At 46.5% G+C, this 26,115-nt stretch overlaps 1 long non-coding RNA gene across 1 annotated transcript; it reads left to right on the forward strand.

The window, feature by feature from the left end:
* Positions 1 to 24,473: 24,473 nt before the first annotated feature.
* Positions 24,474 to 25,579, forward strand: LOC141083715 (uncharacterized). Its single transcript, XR_012230795.1, has 2 exons — positions 24,474 to 24,675; positions 24,838 to 25,579. It is a non-coding gene; the product is annotated as an uncharacterized lncRNA (long non-coding RNA).
* The last annotated feature ends 536 nt before the right edge of the window (positions 25,580 to 26,115 follow it).

Genomic DNA, 26,115 nt, shown 5'->3' on the forward strand with positions numbered 1-26,115 from the left:
TCTGAGTTATATGCAACAATTCTTTTATTCATTCATTCGCTCACTCATATATTCTTATTTTGGTTCATGGCTATACATTCCTACATATTATTAGTATAATAAATATATTCCTTATAAATAAAGATGAAAACACTGGTTACATAAAACACAGTGACACCTATGGGTTGAAAAAGGTAATTACACCTAAGACATAAAAAAATGTTCTATCACATGAAGAATATGGATAATAATGTATTATCACTTATTATTGGTTTATTATTTCAAACATTGAAATCCAGATACAGTACAAATTCTGATAATAATTATATGGATATTACTGATTGCTATGGTACGCTGTGATATTATAGGATAGGAAAATTACCGGATTTGGTATAGACTAGGGAATGAAGACTTCAAGCAAGATACTGAAATTACGTTAATAAAGACTTTTCATATTAAAATTGATTCTTATCAGTTGCAAGAAGAAGAATGCCGCGATCCAGAAGTCCAAGAAGGTAACAAAGCTATGACTTCTCAGTAAGACTGTGTTAATTACAAGTGCAGTATCCACCACTGACAGTCACAATTAAAGTGTCTAACCTGACAACCAGAGGACGATGATCCTACCATGCTGATGTGAACTGTGTTATCTCGTTCTTATCAAGTTCCAGAAGTTTTCAATCACCTGTAAAGCTTCGATGTAAAGCTGGTGAACAATAAGGTAATTGTCAGGAAGCTACAACCCTGACATATGTCCTGTGCATTAGGACAAGGACTGGTTATGGTGCTATGTTTAGCAAGGAAGAGTCATTTTAACCCTTGCTTTGCTGACCAAAGACGTCACACCTGTTCAAAGACCAGTACCGATGGAGGATTCCAGAATATCCAAGGCGAGCCAATGTAAACCCAGGTTTTTAAAATGTGACACTGCACAGATATTAAAGCTGCATAGACTTTGTTTTCGTATTAACATTTGAATTTATGAACTTTGATTTTATACACAACACGATTTCTACAACATCTATATGCTAGAGAAAAACTGTGTTTTTAAAAGAACCAAGAAGAAGACAGAAGACATCAAAATGAAGACCAGATGACATCAGATGATGATGACTGGACCTGAGATGCTTCAATTTAGACTTAGGGAAGTATAATTATACATATTTTATATGAATATTGTTCACGGCTTACCATAACATTAATTCAATTATGTTATTGAGTACTTATAACGGTAATCTGATATTATTATTATTATTGATATTAAATTATTTTGTCAAAGAAGAAGAAAAGAAGAAAAAAAGATCTTGTTATATTTGAGGGTTCCAATTAATGTCTGTCTCCCTCAAAAGGGGGAATTGTTAAATATTAATAATTCGTTAAATATTTCTTATTACACCCAGTTCCGTAGAATGCTTTAGCTTACATGACATAGGCTATTTTTAAGCTTGGCTCATGGTAGAAATGTCAGCTCACTACATATTTAAGTTTAGCCTTGAGGTAAATGTCAAACTCCATATATACCGAGATCACGTGTTTCAAGAGACGTATATAATTCATGGCTAACTGTAGAGGGTGCTGTCTTCTTCCCTCACCATCATGAGACACAGACGCAAGATGACATAACTCAACAGCTGGTATGTTACTTTAGTACGAAGAAGCCGAACTGAGAGACAGACGCCATTTGCCATGTGAGATCCCGGAGAGAAAGAAGAATACATGCTGCTTTGCTATGAACAATGGACAATATCTCTTTCACTTATTTTTATTCACCTGTTTTTCTGTAATAACCTTTCTTTGATGGAAGAATCCAAATAAACCACTATATTTTTATCTGGTAACTAGTCCTGAGTATTTTACAGGATATGCATTATTTTACAAGGTCAAACATCCCATCATTGGTGCCACAGACGAGTCAGAGCTAACTGACCATTTAATTATTTTAATCACTTACATGTTTTATAGAACTTTTGTTATAAGACTGTTTATTTGCATCAAGCAGATTCGGTATGGTGAGAATAATCAGCTGCAGTAAGAATTAAGAAATTGGCTTTAAGTCTAACAAACATTAAAAGTAGATAACAAAAACAAAAAGTGAAAAACTTTTTTTCTCCTCACCAAATTTTACACTACAGACTGCATACAATATTAAAGAATTCTAGACCTGATGAAGCTGTTGCACTTGCTTTGATGCTCCAAGTTGTAATGACTGTATAATCCTTTTCGAAAGTATAAACTCAATCTCCCCTCACCTGATTGACAGCTCTTCAATGTCCCTTCTCTCTGACGCTGTTGCTGGATGTCACACTGCTCATTACAAGCTGCAGCTGTTAGTCAGGGTGGGTGAGTGGAAATTGAATATACATGGACTTATGAGCTACTTTATTTTATAGCTGGACTGAAAAAGTACCAATTCTCATTTCAGTTACAGTGAGTACAGAAAGTTTTCAGAACCCTTTAAATTTTTCACTTTTTGTTTCATTGCAGCCATTTGGTAAATTCAAAAATGTTTATTTTTTTCCTCATTAATGTACACTCTGCACCCCATCTTGATGGAAAAAAACAGAAATGTAGAAATTTTTGCAAATTTATTAAAAATAAAAAATGGAAATATCACATGGTCATAAGTATTCAAACCCTTTGCTCAGATACTCATATTAAAGTCACATGCTGTCCATTTCCTTGGGATCCTCCTTGATATGGTTCTACGCCTTCATTGGAGTCCAGCTGTGTTTAATTAAACTGATAGGACTTGATTTGGAAAGGCACACACCTGTCTATATAAGACCTCACAGCTCACAGTACATGTCAGACCAAATGAGAATCATGAGGTCATGGTGACATGGTGACAATCCAAAAAGTGAAACATGGTGGTGGCAGCATCATGCTATGGGGGTGTTTTTCTGCTGCAGGGACAGGACAACTGGTTGCAATTGAAGGAAATATGAATTTGGCCATGTACAGAGATATCCTGGTTGAAAACCACTTCTTGTTTGGAGTCGGATTCCTGCGTTTGCTCAGCAGGGATCCAGATCCTCACATTCTGCACTCTCCTCCTATTTTGCCACTGCAGAGGAGATTGTGGAGGAGATTGCCTTGCAGCAAATCTCTCCTGAGTCTAAAGGTACCGTCACACTTAGCGATGTACCAGCGATCCCGACCAGCGATATGACGCAGTCAGGATCGCTGGTACATCGCTAAGTGGTCGCTAGTGAGCTGCCACACAGGCAGATCTCACCAGCGACATTGCTTGGGGACGGGGGTCGCTACTTACCTGTCAGACGAGGCGATCCTCACGTCCTCCCGCCCGGCTCCACGCTCGTCGCTCGTCTCTCCACAGGAAGCGCCGCAGGAAGCTGACGACGAGAAACAGTCCTGGACGTTCTCGCGCGATCAGCGATAACCAGCGGGGGAGCGGGTCGTAGGTAAGTATCACACACAGCGATGTCGCTAGCAATATCGCTATAACGTCACAAGTTATAGTGATATTGCTAGCGATATCGCTTAGTGTGACAGGCCCTTAAGTCCTTCTGTCCTCTTACTGGGCATGCTCTGGGAGCGATCTCCCATTGGAGATCGGGAGTCATGTGTTCAGGTCCTGCTCAAGTTCTCATTGGTCCATCTCAGAGATCTGGAAGCGTGCAGAAGGTCCCGGCAGCTATAAAAGGCGCGCATGGCTGTTCCGCTATGCGCTAGTATAGTCATACTTGCTGCTGTGTGTATGAGGACAGATGCATGATTCTGGTGACTGACTCATTTGAAACCCCTTCCCTCTGATATTATGCATATGAATAGGGACTGAGTTAGTTTCAGCGCCAGCGCTCCTCTGCTTCAACTTGCACAGCTGCTAGTGTCCGACATTGCGCTTCCGCCTTGCCTTTGTTGCTTGGCGGCAGTGTCCACGATGCACTGCAGTAGCAGCCTCCTTTGCGTTCGCAGTTGCAACGCCATGCACACGGATGTAGTGCCGCCGTCTTGGGCTACTCCTGTGACCGTACACCGTGTGTGCGTTTTTTACTGAGTTCTGTGACTACAACGGGTTCAGTTATTTGTGTTTGTACTTTTGGCATCTCCGTGAGTTTAACTGAGATTGCTCTGCGCACCTGGGTGGAGTTTAACCCTGTGTGCAATTCCGCCATATTGCTCCTGCCACCACTTAGCAGCGGTTATTTCACCTACTGCAAGGTGGACCCCGAGCGGCGAACTCACTTTATTTATATTTTTATTTAGTGCGTTCCGCCGTTCCTAACACTTCTAGAGTGCTCTGGACCTCAGACTTAGCCGAAGGTTCACCTTCCAACAAGACTATGACCCTAAGCACGCAGCTAAAATAACAAAGGAGTGGCTTCAGAAGAACTCTGTGACTATTCTTGACTGGCCCAGCTAGAGCCCTGACCTAAACCCAATTGAGTAGAGTTGAGCGACTTTTGGTTTTTTAGGGTCGCGTTTCGTTTCGTGAAACCCGACTTTTCCAAAAGTCGGGTCGAGCAAGATCGTCCGATTATAGGGAAAAGTCGGGGTCGTCCCGAAACACGAAACCCAATGTAAGTCAATGGGGAATAAAAGTCGGCAGTGAGAGGAGGACAGGAAACACACCAACAGTGCCCATTTGAATGCCAAAAGCATCAGTTCTTCTTACTTAAGCTTGTCAACCTTAATTAACTTCATAATACAAATTACACACTGAAAAATGGGGGTTATTTGGCTACAGACTGTGGGGGGGAGGGCTGGCTCCAGGTTTTCATGTGCCCTGGGCGAAAGAGCGGCCCTTTAACACATACCACAACTCATCATGCTCCGATACGGCAGAGAAATAGCGGTATAGTACAATGAAAAATACCTCACTTTTTACATCTCATGACGAGGCCCATCTATTTCTCCATACAGAATCATTGGTCCCATATAATGTTTGAAACAGTATATGATGAGCTCCACATAATGCTACAGTATATGTTGGCCCCCATGGATGAAGCTCTACTGTCTTATGGACCCAAATAATGCTTCAAACATAATGGGCCCCATTTCTAATGCTCTAGTGTATAATGGGCCCTGTAAATGCTGCTCCAGTGTCTGATGTCCACCTTTGGAATGTTCCAGTGTATGGTGGGCCCCATCTATCATTCTCAGACGGTGTTAGGCCCAGTATGGATTGCACGTGATTGCACAAAGGTTCGAAAGGGTACCGTATCCCCAGATAACATGTATGGATAGCGTACACATTCAAAATATATGTCTCAGGGGGCAGGCTCAGATGGTGTTAGGCCCAGTATGGATTGCACGTGATTGCACAAAGGTTAGAAAGGGTACCGTATCCCCGGATAACATGTATGGATAGCGTACACATTCAAAATATATGTCTCAGGAGGCAGGCTCAGACGGTGTTAGGCCCAGTATGGATTGCACGTGATTGCACAAAGGTTAGAAAGGGTACCGTATCCCCAGATAACATGTATGGATAGCGTACACATTCAAAATATATGTCTCAGGAGGCAGGCTCAGACGGTGTTAGGCCCAGTATGGATTGCACGTGATTGCACAAAGATTAGAAAGGGTACCGTATCCCCGGATAACATGTATGGATAGCGTACACATTCAAAATATATGTCTCAGGAGGCAGGCTCAGACGGTGTTAGGCCCAGTATGGATTGCACGTGATTGCACAAAGGTTAGAAAGGGTACCGTATCCCCAGATAACATGTATGGATAGCGTACACATTCAAAATATATGTCTCAGGAGGCAGGCTCAGACGGTGTTAGGCCCAGTATGGATTGCACGTGATTGCACAAAGGTTAGAAAGGGTACCGTATCCCCGGATAACATGTGTCATGGTCACTGTGTGTCTGGGCGCAGGTGTTACCGCAAGGCGAACCCATAACACACGTGACCCTGGATACAGCGCCTCCAGTGGGGCGAATTTAAATAATAATACGTGCAGGTGGATACGCCGCCTCCACCTGGCGAATTTAGGTATTACACGTTAATAAATATTCTGGAAACCCTGCCTCCAGTATGGCGAATTTAAATAATAAAGGGGACCTGGGAAACATTAACAGTGGTGGGCCCTGCAATAGGGAAAAGGGAATTGGAGACCTCCTGAGCTCCCCTGAGCCAGTGTCCCTGCACTCCTAACGTTCCCTATGCCGGTTTCGCACCGGGCGCCGCACGCGTACCTCAACGCCCTAGCTCGCCCTGACCCTAAACCCTCACTAGGGAATAGGTCGGTGCGGAAACTAATCCCACCACTGCACTAATAACACACATGAGGAAAGAGACAATACAGGGGAAACACCACTTAGCTTTGCTCTGTTGCGTGCGCTCCTAGCAACAGAGCCCTCCACCTGAGTGCATCTTCTCCTCCACCTGGATCCATCACCATAACAGGATCCTTCACCTTAGTGCAGCCTTGGAGCAGAGTCCAACACCAGTTGCAGCTGCTTAGTACCAGAGTCCCAAGGAAGTGTTCAGCTTCTGCCACGAAATCAAGCATGCTTGAGTCCAGCTCAGCGGCCAAGTCCCACATGGTGAGTGCCACTCTCCATAGTAGCCACTCCACCAGACCATGCAGACACTTCCCGCTGACTCCATCACTGCGACCCCACCACGCCATGCCAGCCCTTCGTCCAGACACCATAGCTGCAACACGTCCCCCCTGGCTAAGCTGCGCAGGACTCCTCACCAGCTCCATCCTTCCTCCAGGCTCTCCAAAAACAGAGTGAACACAAACTCACAATATCACAGGCCATGAGTGAACACCCTGAGACCCATTTATAGAGTCCAACACCTGAACCATAATTAAGTGCACATTAACCTAAAACTAAAGCTAAGGTGCGATACCACTCACCACCACCGGGGACAGTCAAAACACCTTTGACCTTAACCAAAGTAAAAAAAGTTCACTTTGTGCTTTTAATACCGCCAGATCCAACACTGGATCATGACAGTACCCCCTCCTTAATGAGGGGCCTCTGGACCCTCAAGACCACCCCTCATTAGGGAAACACCTACAGCGGGGACGCCCAGATCCTGAGTTCACCCCACCACTACCTGACACTTCAGGTTTATGACAAACACCGCTGGTATTGGCAATATATGTTCATTTTGGAGGCACCACTCATCTCCACAGCGCCGACCTGGGGAACGATTTTATGTATGTGTTTGTTTGTTATGAGCTGATCAGGCTCCACAACACACTTCCACAAGATGTTTTTGGTGGCACCCATACATGCTCGTTCACACACAGGTCCGGACCTGAACGTTTATTACACACATTTGAATCATAGAATCATAGAATCGTAGAGTTGGAAGGGACCTCCTGGGCCATCTGGTCCAACCCCCTGCTCAAAGCAGGATTCGCTAAATCATCCCAGTTAAATTATGTTTGTCATAAATTTGGTGAACTCATTCTGGACTCGACAACAGAGGCGTCCCCCTGTGTCACCACACTCACACCCCCGCAATTCACCAAGGGACACCACCCTCCAACCCTTTTACCATGAGGTCTGCGCCTCCCAGGGTTGGTTAATGGCGAGGGTAGAGATTTGTCCCTACTCCCCCGCAGCACACCTGCTGCACACACCAGGAGGAGATGGGGACCGGGAAATGGAGGAAATATACACTCGCTGGTCGCCTCCACACGGCCAGGAGGGCGGCTTCTACGGTGGTATTTGAAGATTTGGCGTAAACCCCGCGGACTCTACACCAGTCTGCTCATCACTGGAACGCACCCCTTCACCTCGGGGAATAGCAGGCAGCTCCGTAGGGCACCATTCCTCCCACCTGCCTGGGTGCGCCCGCATGCATGAACCAGTCCTGCTCCCCAGCAGCGACTCCAGGGGCTTTTGCCAGACCGCAGCCGCCATTTTTGTTTCTCTGGTTATCTGAGCAGAGGCCCCAGACCCTGATAACTGCTGCTGCAGCGGCCCTAAACACCTTGCCGCTCCCCACTCACCTCAGTGAGGCCCGGCAGCAATAACTCAGCGGTCTCCACATGGCCAAGGCTCACCAGAAAAAAAAAAACTGTATGGCCTGTGATAATGTCATGGTCACTGTGTGTCTGGGCGCAGGTGTTACCGCAAGGCGAACCCATAACACACGTGACCCTGGATACAGCGCCTCCAGTGGGTCGAATTTAAATAATAATACGTGCAGGTGGATACGCCGCCTCCACCTGGCGAATTTAGGTATTACACGTTAATAAATATTCTGGAAACCCTGCCTCCAGTATGGCGAATTTAAATAATAAGGGGGACCTGGGAAACATTAACAGTGGTGGGCCCTGCAATAGGGAAAAGGGAATTGGAGACCTCCTGAGCTCCCCTGAGCCAGTGTCCCTGCACTCCTAACGTTCCCTATGCCGGTTTCGCACCGGGCGCTGCACGCGTACCTCAACGCCCTAGCTCGCCCTGACCCTAAACCCTCACTAGGGAATAGGTCGGTGCGGAAACTAATCCCACCACTGCACTAATAACACACATGAGGAAAGAGACAATACAGGGGAAACACCACTTAGCTTTGCTCTGTTGCGTGCGCTCCTAGCAACAGAGCCCTCCACCTGAGTGCATCTTCTCCTCCACCTGGATCCATCACCATAACAGGATCCTTCACCTTAGTGCAGCCTTGGAGCAGAGTCCAACACCAGTTGCAGCTGCTTAGTACCAGAGTCCCAAGGAAGTGTTCAGCTTCTGCCACGAAGTCAAGCATGCTTGAGTCCAGCTCAGCAGCCAAGTCCCACATGGTGAGTGCCACTCTCCATAGTAGCCACTCCACCAGACCATGCAGACACTTCCCGCTGACTCCATCACTGCGACCCCACCACGCCATGCCAGCCCTTCGTCCAGACACCATAGCTGCAACACGTCCCCCCTGGCTAAGCTGCGCAGGACTCCTCACCAGCTCCATCCTTCCTCCAGGCTCTCCAAAAACAGAGTGAACACAAACTCACAATATCACAGGCCATGAGTGAACACCCTGAGACCCATTTATAGAGTCCAACACCTGAACCATAATTAAGTGCACATTAACCTAAAACTAAAGCTAAGGTGCGATACCACTCACCACCACCGGGGACAGTCAAAACACCTTTGAACTTAACCAAAGTAAAAAAAGTTCACTTTGTGCTTTTAATACCGCCAGATCCAACACTGGATCATGACAACATGTATGGATAGCGTACACATTCAAAATATATGTCTCAGGAGGCAGGCTCAGACGGTGTTAGGCCCAGTATGGATTGCACGTGATTGCACAAAGGTTAGAAAGGGTACCGTATCCCCAGATAACATGTATGGATAGCGTACACATTCAAAATATATGTCTATACATCAGGAGGCAGGCTCAGACGGTGTTAGGCCCAGTATGGATTGCACGTGATTGCACAAAGGTTAGAAAGGGTACTGTTTCCCCGGATAACATGTATGGATAGCGTACACATTCAAAATATATGTCTCAGGAGGCAGGCTCAGACGGTGTTAGGCCCAGTATGGATTGCACGTGATTGCACAAAGGTTAGGAAGGGTACCGTATCCCCGGATAACATGTATGGATAGCGTACACATTCAAAATATATGTCTATACATCAGGAGGCAGGCTCAGACGGTGTCAGGCACAGTATGGATTTGACGGCCCAGATTACACAGCGGAGGAGCAGGGAGAGGTAAAGATTGCAAATGCTGGGGCCCTGCCCAAGCAAGGGGGGCCCACTCGTGGGCGTCGGTACTGGCACTGGGCCCCTCATAGTACAGCGGTGTGTCTGATGGCGGGTGTGCACCACCACCGTCAGAGACACTGGATTGCACTATGAGGGACCCTGTGCCAGTGCCCGCGCCCAAGAGTCGGCCTACCCACCTGTCCAGGGCAACGGCACTCGCACGGTGTCGTGCGCTAGGTGGTGACCCCGGCCATGGGGGGGAGGCAGCACAGTTAGGGAGTTTTAGAAAGTGGCATATGTTGATGTTGGACATTCAGCTGATGCAAAAGGCGAAATAGGTGAAGTACCAGGAAGAGGTGGACCAAAGCAAGCCATTTTTCTGTCACCCTATGTGTCATCAGGGGAAGGTGGGACAAAATCCTTGGAAACCCATGCGTGGTTCATTTTAATGAAGGTTAGATCATCCACATTTTGGGTTGACAGACGGGTCCTTTTTTCTGTCAGGATTGATCCAGCTGCACTGAAGACTCTTTCCGATAGCACACTTGCAGCTGGGCAAGCGAGCTCCTGTAAGGCATATTGGGTCAATTCAGGCCAGGTGTCCAGTTTAGCGGCCCAATAGTCAAAGGGGAATGACCTGTGTGGGAGAACATCGATATGGGAGGAAAAGTAGTTTGTAACCATAGTTGACAACTGCTGTCTCCTGTCACTTTCCATCGATGCAGTATTACCAGTTGTGTGAGCGGTATTTGAAAAATCAGTCCACAACATTGTCATGAAACCCCTGTCTCCAACGCCACTTCTGCTGTGTGCACCACGAACACCTCTGCAAAGCTGCCCCCGGCCCGTACGGCTCGTGTGAGAACCATCACCGCTGCTGTGTGCTGGGAATGCCTCAAGCAACCGATTTACCAGAGTTGCTTGTTTATTAGCCAATATTAGGTCAAGGTTCTCCTGTGGCATGATGTTTTGTAATTTGCCTTTATAGCGTGGATCCAGGATGCTGGCCAACCAGTAGTCGTCATCGTTCATCATTTTGGCAATGCGCGGGTCCCTTTTTAGGATCCGCAAGGCATAATCTGACATGTGGGCCAATGTTCCCGGTGTCAATGATGCACTGTGAGTGCTGGGTGGAGGAGCACTTTCTGGCAAATCCACATCCCTCCAGTCACGCACAAACCCTGTACCAGACCTTGCCATGCCAACATTTTCACTTGACCCACGAGATGCATCCTCCTCCCCTAAGTAATCATCCCCATCATCATCCTCCTCCTCCTCTTCTTCCTCCACCTCGTCCAGGAGAGGCCCCTGAGCAGACAATGGCTGAATGTCATCAAAGATTCCCTCCTCCTCTTCCTCCTCATCAACATTGGCTGCAGACGCCTGCTCCTTAAGGTGCGTCAAAGTTTGCATGAGCAGACGCATAAGTGGGATGCTCATGCTTAGGATGGCGTCGTCTGCGCTTACCAGCCGTGTGCATTCCTCAAAACACTGAAGGACTTTACAAAGGTCTTTCAGCTTCGACCACTGCACACCTGTCAACTCCATGTCTGCTCTCAAAGTGCCTGGCTGTGTATCCTCCCACAAATGCATTATGGCCTGCCTCTGCTCGCACAGCCGCTCCACCATGTGCAGGGTGGAGTTCCACCTTGTTGCAATGTCGATAATGAGGCGGTGGTTGGGAAGGTGGAGCAATCGCTGCAGCTTCTGCATACGAACGGAGTGTACAGGCGACCGGCGGATGTGCGCGCACAGTCTTCGCACCTTCTGGAGCAGGGCTGTTAACTCCAGATAATTTTTGAGGAAGCACTGCACCACCAGGTTCAAGGTGTGAGCCAAGCAAGGTATGTGGCTGAGTTTTGAAAGGGCTATGGCTGCCACAAAATTACGGCCGTTATCACTAACTACCTTGCCTGCCTCAAGATGTACACTGCCCAGCCATGACTCAGTTTGTCGCTTCAAGTACTCGGCCAGCACCTCGGCGGTGTGTCTGTCGCCCAAACACATCATCTGCAACACAGCCTGCTGACGCTTTCCACTAGCTGCTCGATAGGGGGACACATCGTGTGCAACAGTGGCAGCTGCAGATGGAGTGCTCGTACGACTGCGCTCTGTGGACGAGCTTTCGCTTCTGGAGGAGGAGGGTCGAACGCCTACAGCCAACTGTTTCCTATACCGTGGACTAGGCAGCACTGTCCCACCACCGCTGTCCCCTGTGGACCCTGCATCCACCACATTAACCCAGTGCGTAGTGATGGACACGTAACGGCCCTGGCCATGCCGACTGGACCATGCATCAGTTGTGAGGTGCACCTTTCCGCTCACTGACTGCTTGAGTGCATGGACAATGCGGTCTTTCACATGATGGTGGAGGGCTGGGATGGCTTTGCGAGAGAAGAAGTGGCGACTGGGTAGGTCATAGCGTGGTACTGCATAGGCCATGAGTTCGCGGAAAGCTGTGCTTTCCACCAACCGAAAGGGCATCATCTCAAACGAGATTAGTTTGGCAATGTGGGCGTTAAAACCCAGTGTACGCGGATGAGAGACTGAGTACTTTCTTGACCTACTCATAGTGTCTGGGAGGGTGAGCTGGACTTGAGAGCTGCATATGGTGGAAGTAGCGGTGGACAGGGCAGACTGAGAGAGGGTTGATGATGGTGATGGAGTTGGTGTTCTTTCTGATGGCCTAGAATCAGTCTTTCGTTGATATAACAGTGGGATTCCCTGACTGCTGTGGTCTTGCAACGACACCTCAACATTTGCTGCTGTGCTAACCGGTGGGCTTACAGTGGGGGAAACAATGTAGCGTTGCTGACTACCTTCGTTGTGATCAGTTGCACATGTGGCACTTGAGGTTTGGTGTTGTGTCCACGCTTGCAAGTGCATGCTGGTTAAATGTCTAAGCATGCAACTGGTATTCAAATTTTTCAGATTTTTCCCTCAGCTAAAGGTCTTTGCGCACTTCTTACAGATAACCTTGGCCTGATCATGAGGATTTTGTTCAAAAAAGTGCCACACTGCACTCTTCCTACTTTGGCAGACATTTTGCGGCCTAGCACGCTGTGATCTTTTGACCCTCTGGACAAGCTGTCCAGCAACTCTTTTGATGTTTGGAACCTGTCTTTGGAGTGCTCCGGGCCTGCCAGATAACAGCTGTTGCGATGTCGATGTCTGCTGTGGATGCTCCTCATCGGAGCTATTGGAAGCAGCACCCTCTTCCCCCAATGGATGCCAATCTGGGTCAACAACTGGGTCATCCATCACCTCCTCTTCTATGTCATGTGCACCTTCCTCTGTGTCACCGTGTATGGTGGTATAGTGTGCGGGAAGGGGTACCTGAGTCTCAACAGGGTCAGGATCTGGCTCTGACACTGCGAGGACAATGTAGTGCTCTGAGTGAATGTACCAGCAGAATCATCCATCAGCGGCTGTGCATCAGTGCACTCCATGTCAGATTCATCTTGGCCTGGGTAATTCACCATTTCACTTGATAATCCAGGCATGGTATGTGAAAACAGCTCCATGGAGTAATCAGTAGTATGGCCTGCGTCATCCTTCAATCTTGGTTGGGGTGAAGGACACAAGGAAAGGTGTGGATCATGAACATGAGCCTCCAATGACGACTCAGTGCTTTTACTTTTTACAAGTGAAGAAGAGGAGGCGATAGAGCTGGAGGCTGAGTCAGCAATGTAAGACAAAACTTTTTCCTGATGCTCTGGCTTTAAAAGCGGTTTGCCAACTCCTAGAAAACTAAGCGTTTGAGGCCTTATGTAGCCAGACGATGACGCAGGGTCAGCACCTCCTGCATTCGGTCCTATTTTGCTCTTGCCACTACCATCAGATCCACCACCAACACCATCATTACCAGCTGCCAACCCCCGCCCAATTCCACGGCCTCTTCCACCAGCCTTCCTCATTTTTGGTAGAAATGTAGACAAAATCCAACAAACTATATAGTAATGTAAAACAAGGTACAAGGTGTCTATAGGACATTGGAGATTTTGAATTTCTGCAGACACTTGTGGACACTGGACACTTTTGGATTGTGTGAGGCCCACTGATATCTGAGCGCTATGTGACAGGCTCGATGGCACAGCTGTGACCAAAGTGACTAGAGGATAAGGGAGATTTTGAATCTCTGCACACACTTTTGGACACTGGACACTTTTGTATTGTGTGAGGCCCAATGAATATCTGAGCGCTATGTGACAGGCTCGATGGCACAGCTGTGACAAAAGTGACTAGAGGATAAGGGAGATTTTGAATCTCTGCACACACTTTTGGACACTGGATGGACACTTTTGGATTGTGTGAGGCCCACTGATATCTGAGCGCTATGTGACAGGCTCTATGGCACAGCTGTGACCAAAGTGACTAGAGGATAAGGGAGATTTTGAATCTCTGCACACACTTTTGGACACTGGATGGACACTTTTGGATTGTGTGAGGCCCACTGATATCTGAGCGCTATGTGACAGGCTCGATGGCACAGCTGTGACCAAAGTGACTAGAGGATAAGGGAGATTTTGAATCTCTGCACACACTTTTGGACACTGGATGGACACTTTTGGATTGTGTGAGGCCCACTGATATCTGAGCGCTATGTGACAGGCTCGATGGCACAGCTGTGACCAAAGTGACTAGAGGATAAGGGAGATTTTGAATCTCTGCACACACTTTTGGACACTGGATGGACACTTTTGGATTGTGTGAGGCCCACTGATATCTTAGCGCTATGTGACAGGCTCGATGGCACAGCTGTGACCAAAGTGACTAGAGGATAAGGGAGATTTTGAATCTCTGCACACACTTTTGTACACTGGACACTTTTGGATTGTGTGAGGCCCACTGATATCTGAGAGCTATGTGACAGGCTCGATGGCACAGCTGTGACCAAAGTGACTAGAGGATAAGGGAGATTTTGAATCTCTGCACACACTTTTGGACACTGGATGGACACTTTTGGATTGTGTGAGGCCCACTGATATCTGAGCGCTATGTGACAGGCTCGATGGCACAGCTGTGACCAAAGTGACTAGAGGATAAGGGAGATTTTGAATCTCTGCACACACTTTTGGACACTGGACACTTTTGTATTGTGTGAGGCCCAATGAATATCTGAGCGCTATGTGACAGGCTCGATGGCACAGCTGTGACAAAAGTGACTAGAGGATAAGGGAGATTTTGAATCTCTGCGCACACTTTTGGACACTGGATGGACACTTTTGGATTGTGTGAGGCCCACTGATATCTGAGCGCTATGTGACAGGCTCGATGGCACAGCTGTGACCAAAGTTACTAGAGGATAAGGGAGATTTTGAATCTCTGCACACACTTTTGGACACTGGACACTTTTGTATTGTGTGAGGCCCAATGAATATCTGAGCGCTATGTGACAGGCTCGATGGCACAGCTGTGACAAAAGTGACTAGAGGATAAGGGAGATTGGATTGCTTTTAAAAAACCAGTTTGCGGAGCAGTGGGTAAACAGCAATGCAGGAATGTCAGGAAGCCTTAGAAGGCAGCCCAACAACCAACACCACTGATACACCACTATATAGCCTCCCCTTGCACTGCACACACAGTGACTGGTGTGTTGTGCAGGCCAAATTGCTAGCAGCAGAAGCAGTTTTTTTGTCTTCTCAGCAGGACAAAAAAAAAAAATTGGGATTGCTTTTAAAAAAGCAGTTTGCGGAGCAGTGGATAAACAGCAATGCAGGAATGTCAGGAAGCCTTAGAAGGCAGCCCAACAACCAACACCACTGATACACCACTATATAGCCTCCCCTTGCACTGCACACACAGTGACTGGTGTGTTGTGCAGGCCAAATCGCTAGCAGCAGAAGCAGTTTTTTTGTCTTCTTCCCTGCCTAACGCTCTCCCTACGGAATCAGCAGCAACCTCTCCCTATACTAAGATCGGCAGAAGTAAGATGGCGGTCGGCGTGCACGCCCTTTTATACCCCCTGTGACGCCCACCAAAGCAAGCCAATCACTTGCATGCCCTTCTGAAAGATGGTGGTGACCCGTGCCTATGTCATCACGTTGCCCACAGTGTCCGTGGATCCTGATTGGCTGAAAAAGAGCGCAAAACAAACTTTTGAAATGCGACTTTGGCGCGTAAGTCACCGACCTCGTGGCCGACCTCATCCTAGGGTCGGGTTTCGTTTCATGAAACCCGACTTTGCCAAAAGTCGGCGACTTTTGAATTTTTTCGACTCGTTTCGCTCAACTCTACAATTGAGCATTTCTGTAGAGATCTGAAAATGGCTGTCCACCAATGTTCACCATCCAACCTGATGGAACTGGAGAGGATCTGCAAGGAAGAATGGCAGAGGATCCCCAAATGCAGGTGTCAAAAACTTGTTGCATCATTCCCAAGAAGACTCGTGGCTGTACTAGCTCAAAAGGAGGCTTCTACTCAATATTGAGCAAAGGGTCTGAATACTTATGACCATGTGAAATTTCAGTTTTTCTTTTTTAATAAATTTGCAAAAATTTCTACATTTCTGTTATTTTCAGTCAAGATGGGGTGCAAAGTGTACATTAATGAGAAAGAGCAGAGTGTACATGAATGAGAAAAAAATGACGTTTTTTGAATTTACCAAATGGCTGCAATGAAACAGAGTGAAAAATTTAAAGGGGTCTGAATACTTTCCGTACCCACTGTAAATGCATATAAATGTTGATGTTTTCTTCCTTTGTATTTTAGAGAATATTTTATTTTAAATTAAATATAAGTTATTTTCCATATTAGAAAGACAACTTCATTTATAATTTGATGGAATGATAAAGTTGATACAGTATGTCTGCATGCTTTCTTATCCTATGTAAAGGCATTACAGTTGAAACAAAAACCTGTTGCAGTTGTTACTTTTGGCTACATTGCTTCTATCTCTTGCGCAGTATGAGGTTTATAAGATTAACCTGAAATCTGACTTTTAAATTGGTTTAATGATTAAAGCTAGTGAAAAGCTCCAAAGAAATCAGCCGTCACTCAAAAAAAAAAAGTTCTGTCTTGTCCTGTAATGTCACCGGGAAGTACAGCTTATTTCTATAAGATTGAAAACAAATTGATCTAGCAAATTAAATATTAAACTGCTGATAGATGCATGTTCTTCTAGAGTGAGCTGTTTGATATTCACTATCCATTGCCGGCTCTCGGACAAAACTCTGATAGACTTGTCCTAAGGACATAAAACACAATTTAGTCAATGCAGGAAATATAGAGAATAGTGAAGATGTTGTGATAAAAATAAAGTTAAGGAGATTTGGAATATTGTTGGGTAGAGATGAGTGACTTTGCCTTTTTTCGGGTCGAGTCTGGTTTCATGAAACCCGACTTTCTCAAAAGTCGGGTCGAACGAAATCGGCCGATTATCGTGAAAAGTCGAAGGCCGACTGAAACACGAAACCCAATGCAAGTCAATGGGGAAGCAAAGTCGGCAGGGAGTGGAGGAAATTAAACACACCTACAGTGCCCATTTGAATGGCAAAAACATCAATTTTTTTTTACTGAAGCTTGTCAACCTTAATTTACTTCATAATAATAGTTACGCACTGAAAACTGGGGGTTATTTGGCTAAAGTTGTGGAGGGGTAGGGCTGGCTCCAGGTTTTCATGTGCCCTGGGCCAAAGAGCGCCCCTTTAACACATACCACAACTCATGATGCTCCGATACGGTAGAGAAATAGCGGTATAGTACAATGAAAAATACTTCACTTTTTACATCTCATGACTGATATCCATTTTATATTCTCCAATAGCTCCAAAAACGGACAGTATAATACTCCATACAGTATTATGGGCACCGCATAGTGCGCTATACAGAGTAATGAGGCCCATATATTTCTCCATACAGAATCATTGGTCCCATATAATGCTTGAAACAGTATATGATGAGCTCCACATTATGCTACAGTATATGTTGGTCCCCATGGATGAAGCTCCACTGTCTTATGGGCCCAAATAATGCTCCATATATAATGGGCCCCATTTCTAATGCTCCAGTGTATAATGGGCCCTGTAAATGCTGCTCCAGTGTCTGATGTCCACCTTTGGAATGCTCCAGTGTATGGTGGGCCCCATATATCATTCTCCAGAATATAGTGCTCCCCAAAAATTGCTGTCCCAACATTGAAAACAATTAAATAAGTCTCCTCGCTAGGGAATCCCTGTACTAGTCTGGACTCCTCGTCGTCCCCATCTTCCATCTCACTGCACTTGGCTGTTTAGGCAGAGGGCGTACAGACGTGATGTCATTGCGCACTCTGATCAGAATATGACTATCAGGACATGCGGAAGTGATCATGGCGGTGGAGCAGGGAGAGGTAAGTATTTCAACGTTGCAAGTGCTATGATCCGGAGCAAGCAGGGGGGGCCCACTCATTGGCGATGGCACTGGCACAGGGCCCCTCATAGTACGGTGGTGTGTGGTGGTGTGTCTGACGGTGGGTGGGCCCCACAGAGACACTTTTGCGTACTATGAGGGGCCCTGTGCCAGTGCCATCGCCCATGAGTATGCCCCCCACCTGCTCATGGAACCTGCACTTTCATCTGCACCTTCCTCTTTGTCACCTTGTAAGGTGGTATAGTATGCGGGAAGGGGAACCTGAGTTTCCTCAGGGTCACATTCTGGCTGTGTAGAGTATGAGGGGAATGTAGTGGTCTGGGTCAATGTACCAGCAGAATCATCTAGCAGTGGCTGGGCATCAGTGCACTTGTGGTGTCCCCAGGAGTATGGTCGTCACAGTAGAATTACCTTCCTCCTAGTTAGTGTGATGTCATGCTTGGGAGCAACGAAGGATCTCTCTAGCAGTTCAACCAACACACAACACATTTCCCACTCCAGGCCAGCAGGGAGACCTCTGAACCTGACTGCTGAGGAGCTGCTCTCTGTGGTTGGGAGGAGGTAAGTTAGGGCACTCTGTGCAGGGAAGGGGAAGTGTGTGGACGTGAGAAGGGGAGCTGGAGGATGAGCAGAGTTAAGGCTCACTCCTAGCTGGAGCACATGGTCCGGATTCAGGTCTCAGAGTTTGTAGGAACACTGACGTTCCTGCAGCCGAAGTAGAGGAAGTAGCAGTTGTAAATGCTCTGTACCCAACTAAGGCTTGGAGGCCACAGCATCGACGTGTGGGAGCCAGAAAGAAAAGGCTACGGCTGCCTGCCATACGAGAAAGTTCCAAAAGAGAGTCAACAGGGGGAACTTCATTGAACTCAGCACTGCGAATACCTCAGATAAGCGCTAGAACTGAGGCCACACTACCTATCTGCAGAGAGAGAATTCCAAATTGGCTTCCAGGCTGACCAACTCCTTCTCCATCTGTACTCTGGGTCCTGGACGGCACTTACCAAGTACAGGTAAAGGAACTGCATGACTGTGTCTGTCATCTTTCTCCTGCGCCTGGCGCACGGCTCTGCTACATCCTGCACTGCACACCATCTACCAACTCTTTCATCTGCCCTTCGACTACGGCCCTACCTGTGCAGGGCTTCTACGTCTTAGCTGCACCACAGCATCAGTCCCAGAGAAGCGACACTGCAGCGCTGGTCAATCTAATCAGAAACGACAGGTGGCGTTATGTATCATTCACCTATAAACGTAATTCACCCCTTTGCATGGACGCCCAGGACCACGGAACGGGTCACCACCACCGTGACACATCCCTGTGAGACAACGGCCCGGTACCAATTAACCCCACTGCCCTGGCTGGCCAACCACACTCCATGTCTGATTTATCTTGGACTTGGGAATTCACGATTTGACTTGATAACCCAGGCATGGTATGATAGAAATAGCTACATGGACTAATGTGAAGTGTCTCCTGCTGCATCATTCACTTTTGGTGGGGGGTGAAGGACACATGGAAAGGGGTTCTTCCTGACCAGGAGTCAGCACTTGACGACTCAGTGCTTGCATTTTTTGAAACTTCAGAAGAGGAGGGCATATTTGCTGGAGTCTGTTTCGGCAATGTAAACCAAAATCAGTTCCTCATGCTCCGCCTTTAAAAGCGGTTAACCTACTCCCAGAAAAGGTAGCCTTCCAGGCGTTCTGGAGCCCGACCATGACGCAGGCTCAACACCTCCTGCCTTAGCTGCTATTGTGCTTTTGCCACTACCAGCAGATGCACCACCACCATCAGCACCAGCTGTCCCCCCCACGTCCGTGGCCTCTTCCACCAAACTTCAAAATTTTGCAGAAAATAGACCCAAAATAACATCAGATATATAGCACTGAATCAGAAGCTCTATTCAGTCAAAGGATAATTGTCAATTTCCCTATACATTACATCAGTCACACTATGGATTAGACAAGAATATAAAAATTAAACAAAGTGTACAGTATCATCAGATAGCAGGTATATGTAGTATAGTTTAAACATTCTAAATCTCCGTAGATATTTGAGGAGGCACACACAGACACTCTCAGGCTCTGTATTGGATTACAACACAATCTAATAAGCCGTAAAACGGTAATGGATCTCAAGAGTACAGCTGTACACAGTGTAGGTGTCATTGTTGTCAAGTTCAGTATTTATTTAAACAGTCGGAAAATAACTCTCACTTGGTCAGCTTGGATTAGACCAGAATATAACAAGCAGTAAATGGGTAATGTATCACAAGTGTAGAGCCGTATACAGTGTTGGGGTAATTTTTAAATGTACATCTAAATTTCAGGAGTAACCCAGAGACACTCACATGCTCATGATGGATCACACCACAATATAACAAGAAGATCCGCAAGAAATAATCACACATGTGGGACAATGTTCCAGGTGTCAATGATACACTTAGAGTGTTGGTTGGAGGAGGATTTCCTGGCAGAAAGTGTACAGTATCACCAGATACCAGGTATATATAGCATAGTTTAAACATTAACAATGTACTTCGATATATCAGGAGTAGTGTTGAGCCACCCTGCTAGTGTTTTGGTTCATCGCACAGGAGGCAAGTTCGTCGAATGTTCGTTGAACGTTCGAAGAACACCGTCGAACCCCATTCAAAACAATGGCAGGCAAACACAAACACATACAAATACATAGAAAACAATTACAAAACACCTTTAAAGGTGTCCCAAAGCAGACAAAATGCTCAGAAGACAAAAATAACATATGGAAAAGGGCAACTACATTTAGAAAAGAGGTGGAGGAGTAAAAGGAGGAGGTGGAGGAGACACAGATATAGGCTTGTCATGCCCTTATGAAGTCAAGAGAGGCTGGAATAAAAATGTAAAATACAAACCCAAAAAAAAAAATTCTGAAATCGAACACGATCATATTCCGTCGAACTGCCCACCAATAAATTATGGCAACTGCCGATGGGGCGGCGTTATTCCCACGAACCTCCAAACTGCGTCCATGAAGGCAAAGTGTTTGGTTTCCGGGGACTGTATGATTGCAAAGCTGAACCTTAAAGGAATGTCCAAAAGGGCACCACCAGGAGTGGAGCCTGTGGCTTTATTGGACTCCACCTGGGAAACCACAACCATACAAGCTACAGAAAAGATGGACAGATTGCAAGCTTTGTCGTTTCTGTGTGTGGTGTGGTATGTCCGTTTGTAGTTGTGCTAGCTTTATTCTGTTAACGACCAAGACTCCGGCATGCCCCCGCAGTACGCGTCAAGCTTACTAGAGGGATACACGAGGCTCTGGCACACGAGATCGAGCAATAACAGGTCTATCATGCCCTTACATGTCCGGGGCTGCATGCGCGCTACACTGAAAGGACCAGCTTTTGTCGCTTACAGGTGCTGATAACCCGCTGAACACCATTAGTGATGGGGATCTGGGATTCCAATTATTCCCCGCGAACGATGATTTCCCAGTAAGTGCAGGTCAGCCGCAATTACGGAATTAGGTCTAACCAGCATTCCTGAAAAAATGAAAAAATTAAGTGTCCAAACCACAGGTGCAGTAGCTTGCTTAACAGCTCGGCAGCCGTTCTCAGGCCCAGTATGGATTCGACAACATTGTAGAAAGTTGATAAAGGGTACAGTTTCACCAGATAACACGAATATATGTAGCATAGTTTACACATTAAAAACCTATGTCTATAGATCAGGAGGCAGGCTCAGACGGTCTCAGGCCCAGTATGGATTAGACGTGATTGGACAAAGGTGAGAAAGCGTAATGTATCACTGGATTACAGGTATGTATAGCATAGTTTACACATTAAAAACCTATGTCTGTAGATCAGGAGGCAGGCTCAGACGATCTCAGGCCCAGTATGGATTAGATGTGATTGGACAAAGGTGAGAAATGGTACATTATCACTGGATAGCAGGTATTTATAGCATAGTTAAACATTTAAAATCTCCGTGTTCTCAGTATGGATTAGACAACAATCTAAAAAGTAGAAAAAAGGAAATGTTTTTGAAGCGTACACCAGTATACACTTTTGGTGGTATTTTTAAATCTTCATATATATTTCTGTCTCAGTAAGACAGTCCAGCCTCTCTGACAAAGGAAATGAGATGCATACAATTACTGACATAAAGTCTGGTGATTGCAGAAATCTAGGAATTAACAATCACGGGAAAAACTGCCGTCACAGTTCTCTGAGGCGATGCTGACCCTCAATTAATTTGTGTGTGGAGACAGCGAAAACATAACTTTGTGAAGAAAGTGTTGCTGTATCGCAGTACTGTTGATACCATCAGTTTTACTCATCTCCATCAAATTTTAATCACAGGGATTGAATGGGACCTGTTGAAGTGCATTGTGCACGAAACGGCTGTCGTCCGTCTTTTTGCATTTCTCCCGTGCCGATGCCTATGCTTTATTAATATGAAATAAAGTGAATCATTTCAAGAGAACGGTGAGTGCCATCCTGCTGTCTTTTTCTACTATGATATTCATGTTTTTACTTCACATGGATAGAGCACCCGTTCAGCAAGGGTTACAGGTGTCACACTGATAGCGGTTATAAGTGGCTTTGTGGGTATTTCTTTCTCAGGGACAGTGCCGGATGTTTCTTTTTTCTTTGACGAAACATTGCAAATGCTGTGGCCCTGCCCAAGCAAGAGGGGCACACTCGTGGGTGTCGGTACTGGCACTGGGCCCCTCATAGTACGGCGGTGTGTCTGACGGCGGGTGTGCACCTCCACCGTCAGAGACACTTGATTGCACTATGAGGGACCCTGAGCCAGTGCCAGCTCCAAAGAGTCGGCCAACCCACCTGTCCATGGCAACGGCACTCGCACGGTTGGGTGCGCTAGGTGGTGACCCCGGCCATGGGGGGGAAGGCAGCCCAGTTAGGGAGGTTTACAAAATGGCATATGTTGATGTTGGACAAGTGCGAGGAAGAGGAGGACCAAAGCAAGTCATTTTTCTGGCAACCTTGGTGTCATCAGGGGAAGGTGGGACAAAATCCTTGGAAACCCATGCATGGTTCATTTTAATGAAGGTTAGATCATCCACATTTTGGGTCGACAGACGGGTCCTTTTTTCTGTCAGGATTGATCCAGCTGCACTGAAGACTCTTTCTGATAGCACACTTGCAGCTGGGCAAGCGAGCTCCTGTAAGGCATATTGTGCCAATTCAGGCCAGGTGTCCAGTTTAGTGGCCAATAGTCAAATGGGAATGACCTGTGTGGGAGAACATCGATATGGGAGAAGTAGTTTGTAACCATAGTTGACAACTGCTGTCTCCTGTCACTTTCAATCGATGCAGTATTACCAGTCATGTGAGCGGGACTTGAAAAATCAGTCCACAACATGGTCATGAAACCCCTGTCTCCAACGCCACTTCTGATGTGTGCACCACGAACACCTCTTCCAAGCTGCCTACGGCTCGTGTGAGAACCATCACCGCTGCTGTGTGCTGGGAATACCTCAACCAACCGGTTTACCAGAGTTGCTTGTTTGTTAGCCAATATTAGGTCAAGGTTCTCCTGTGGCATTATATTTTGGAATTTGCCTTTACAGCATGGATCCAGGATGCTGGCCAACCAGTAGTCGCCATCATTCATCATTTTGGCAATGCGGGGGTCCCTTTTTTGGATCTGCAAGACATAATCTGACATGTGGGACAATGTTCCTGGTGTCAATGAGGCACTGCGAGTGCTGGGTGGAGGAGCACTTTCTGGCAAATCCACATCCCTCCAGTCACGCACAAAGCCTGTACCAGACCTTGCCACGCCAACATTTTCTCTTGCCCCACGAGAAGCATCCTCCTCCCCTAAATAATCATCCCCATCATCATCCTCCTCCTCTTCCTCTTCTTCCTCCACCTCGTCCATGAGAGGCAATGGCTGACTGTCATCAAGGCTTCCCTCCTCCTCTTCCTCCTCATCTACCTCGGCTGCAGACGCCTGCTCCTTAATGTGCGTCAAAGTTTGCATGAGCAGACGCATAAGTGGGATGCTCATGCTTATGATGGCATCGTCTGCGCTTACCAGTAGTGTGCATTCCTCAAAACACTGAAGGACTATACAGAGGTCTTTCAGCTTCGACCACTGCACACCTGTCAACTTCATGTCTGCCCTCAAAGTGCCTGCCTGTGTATCCTCCCACAAATGCATTACGGCCTGCCTCTGTTTGCACAGCCGCTCAACCATGTGCAGGGTGGAGTTCCACCTTGTTGCAACGTCGATAATTAGGCGGTGGTTGGGAAGTTGGAGCAATCGCTGCAGCTTCTGCATACGACTTGATTGTACCGGCGACCAGCGGATGTGCGAGCACAGTCTTCAAACCTTATGAAGCAGGCCTGTTAACTACGGAAAATTATTGAGGAAGCACTGCACCACCAGGTTCAAGGTGTGAGCCAAGCAAGGTATGTGTCTGAGTTTTGAAAGGGCTATGGCTGCCACAAAATTCCGGCCGTTATCACTAACCCTCCGTCAGGCGCTATAGATCTGACAGGCACACAGTAATTAGTTTCACTTCTCTCTCCTTGCCCACTTATCAGAAAACCCCACCCCTCCTAGTTATCTCCTGACTCTACAGGCTCTGTGAAACCTGATATCACAGTGACTCAGCAGACCTTCTAGTGAGCAGATATCAACACTTTGGCTTCTCAGGCACATTGCGCCTGATTTCAACACAAATTGAAAGGTTAGTATTTTCTTTTTTTATTCATCACGATTGTGTATTTAGCTTGTTTTATGAAGGATTAATGCTAAGTTAGTGTACATAAGTACTGTTTTCTTACACAAAAGGAGGGTGGCTTCTAAGGCACATTGCGCCCTAACACATACTCTTTCTCTCTTGCTTCAGATTTTCTGCTGCAATGGCCAGAAAACAGTATGATTCATCTAAACCCCTTCATTTAGAAGAAATGAAGATTTTTTTGTTAGAAGATGATGAGGAAGAACCAGCAGTAACTGAGGATTTAGAGGATTTAGATTTACCAAACGCTGGCCGATGGTAATCTTCTTTACAATGCTGAATATGGGTGGCATCAACTCACAAGTAATTTACCTCGGTAATGAACTTAAACAAATGCGCAGAAGAATGTACCTAAAACAATTGGCTAATGAACTGGTGAGTGGAGAGCTAAGCCTAAGAAGTACAAAGACGGTTGGAATGCCCCTTGCCCTGCAACACCGGTTGAAGAGATATCGTCCCAAGGATGTTCCAGAACAAACACCGACTCTACCACCTTCTAAAAGACGCAGTTGTACTACCTGCTCATTTGTATCTGGTTTCAGAAGGCTTTCTAAATATGACTGCAAAATATGTAAAGAATCAATCTGCCTTTCCCATGCAACTTTCGTCTGCCAGCCTTGCTTTTCTAAGTGTACCTGTGCTGCTTCTGCTGCAATTGAAACCACTGAAGATGAGTAGAAAATAATTAAGTAACATCTAAGTGCAATATCCTTTAAGTTTTTTTCCATAATTTTATATTTAAGCAATAGTTAAGTAAAGATAACTGGAGCCTATTTGGCGGTACTACCGAAAAGTGGTACTTTTAGTTTTAATAAGTTTATGGTTAATAAATGTTTTTTTTTGCATCTGATTTGGTGTAATCTCTTTTAATACATTCCTATGAAGGTCACTGACTACTTCTATAGTCCTGAAATTGAAATATGTAGCTACTATAGGTGGTTTTCTGACCTGTGCTTGTCAGGCACATTGCGCATGAACTGAGGAGAATCTATATTGCGCCTGACGGAGGGCTAACTACCTTGCCTGCCTCAAGATGTAGACTGCCCAGCCATGACTCAGTTTGTCGCTGAAAGTAGTCGGCCAGTACCTCTGCAGTGTGTCTGTCGCCCAAACACATCATCTGCAACACAGCCTGCTGACGCTTTCCAATTGCTGATCGATAGGGGGACACCTCGTGTGCAACACTGCCAGCTGCGGATGGAGTGCTCGTGCGACTGCCCTCTGTGGACGAGCTTTCGCTTCTGGAGGAGGAGGGTGGAACGCCTACAGCCAACTGTTTCCTATACCGTGGGCTAGGCAGCACTGTCCCACCACCGCTGTCCCCTGTGGACCCTGCATCCACCACATTAACCCAGTGCACAGTGATGGACACGTAACGGCCCTGGC

The sequence above is a fragment of the Dendrobates tinctorius genome, unplaced genomic scaffold, assembly GCF_039654945.1.
Source record: "Dendrobates tinctorius isolate UK_male_01 unplaced genomic scaffold, ASM3965494v1 ptg000021l, whole genome shotgun sequence".
Classification (NCBI taxonomy): Eukaryota; Metazoa; Chordata; class Amphibia; order Anura; family Dendrobatidae; genus Dendrobates; species Dendrobates tinctorius.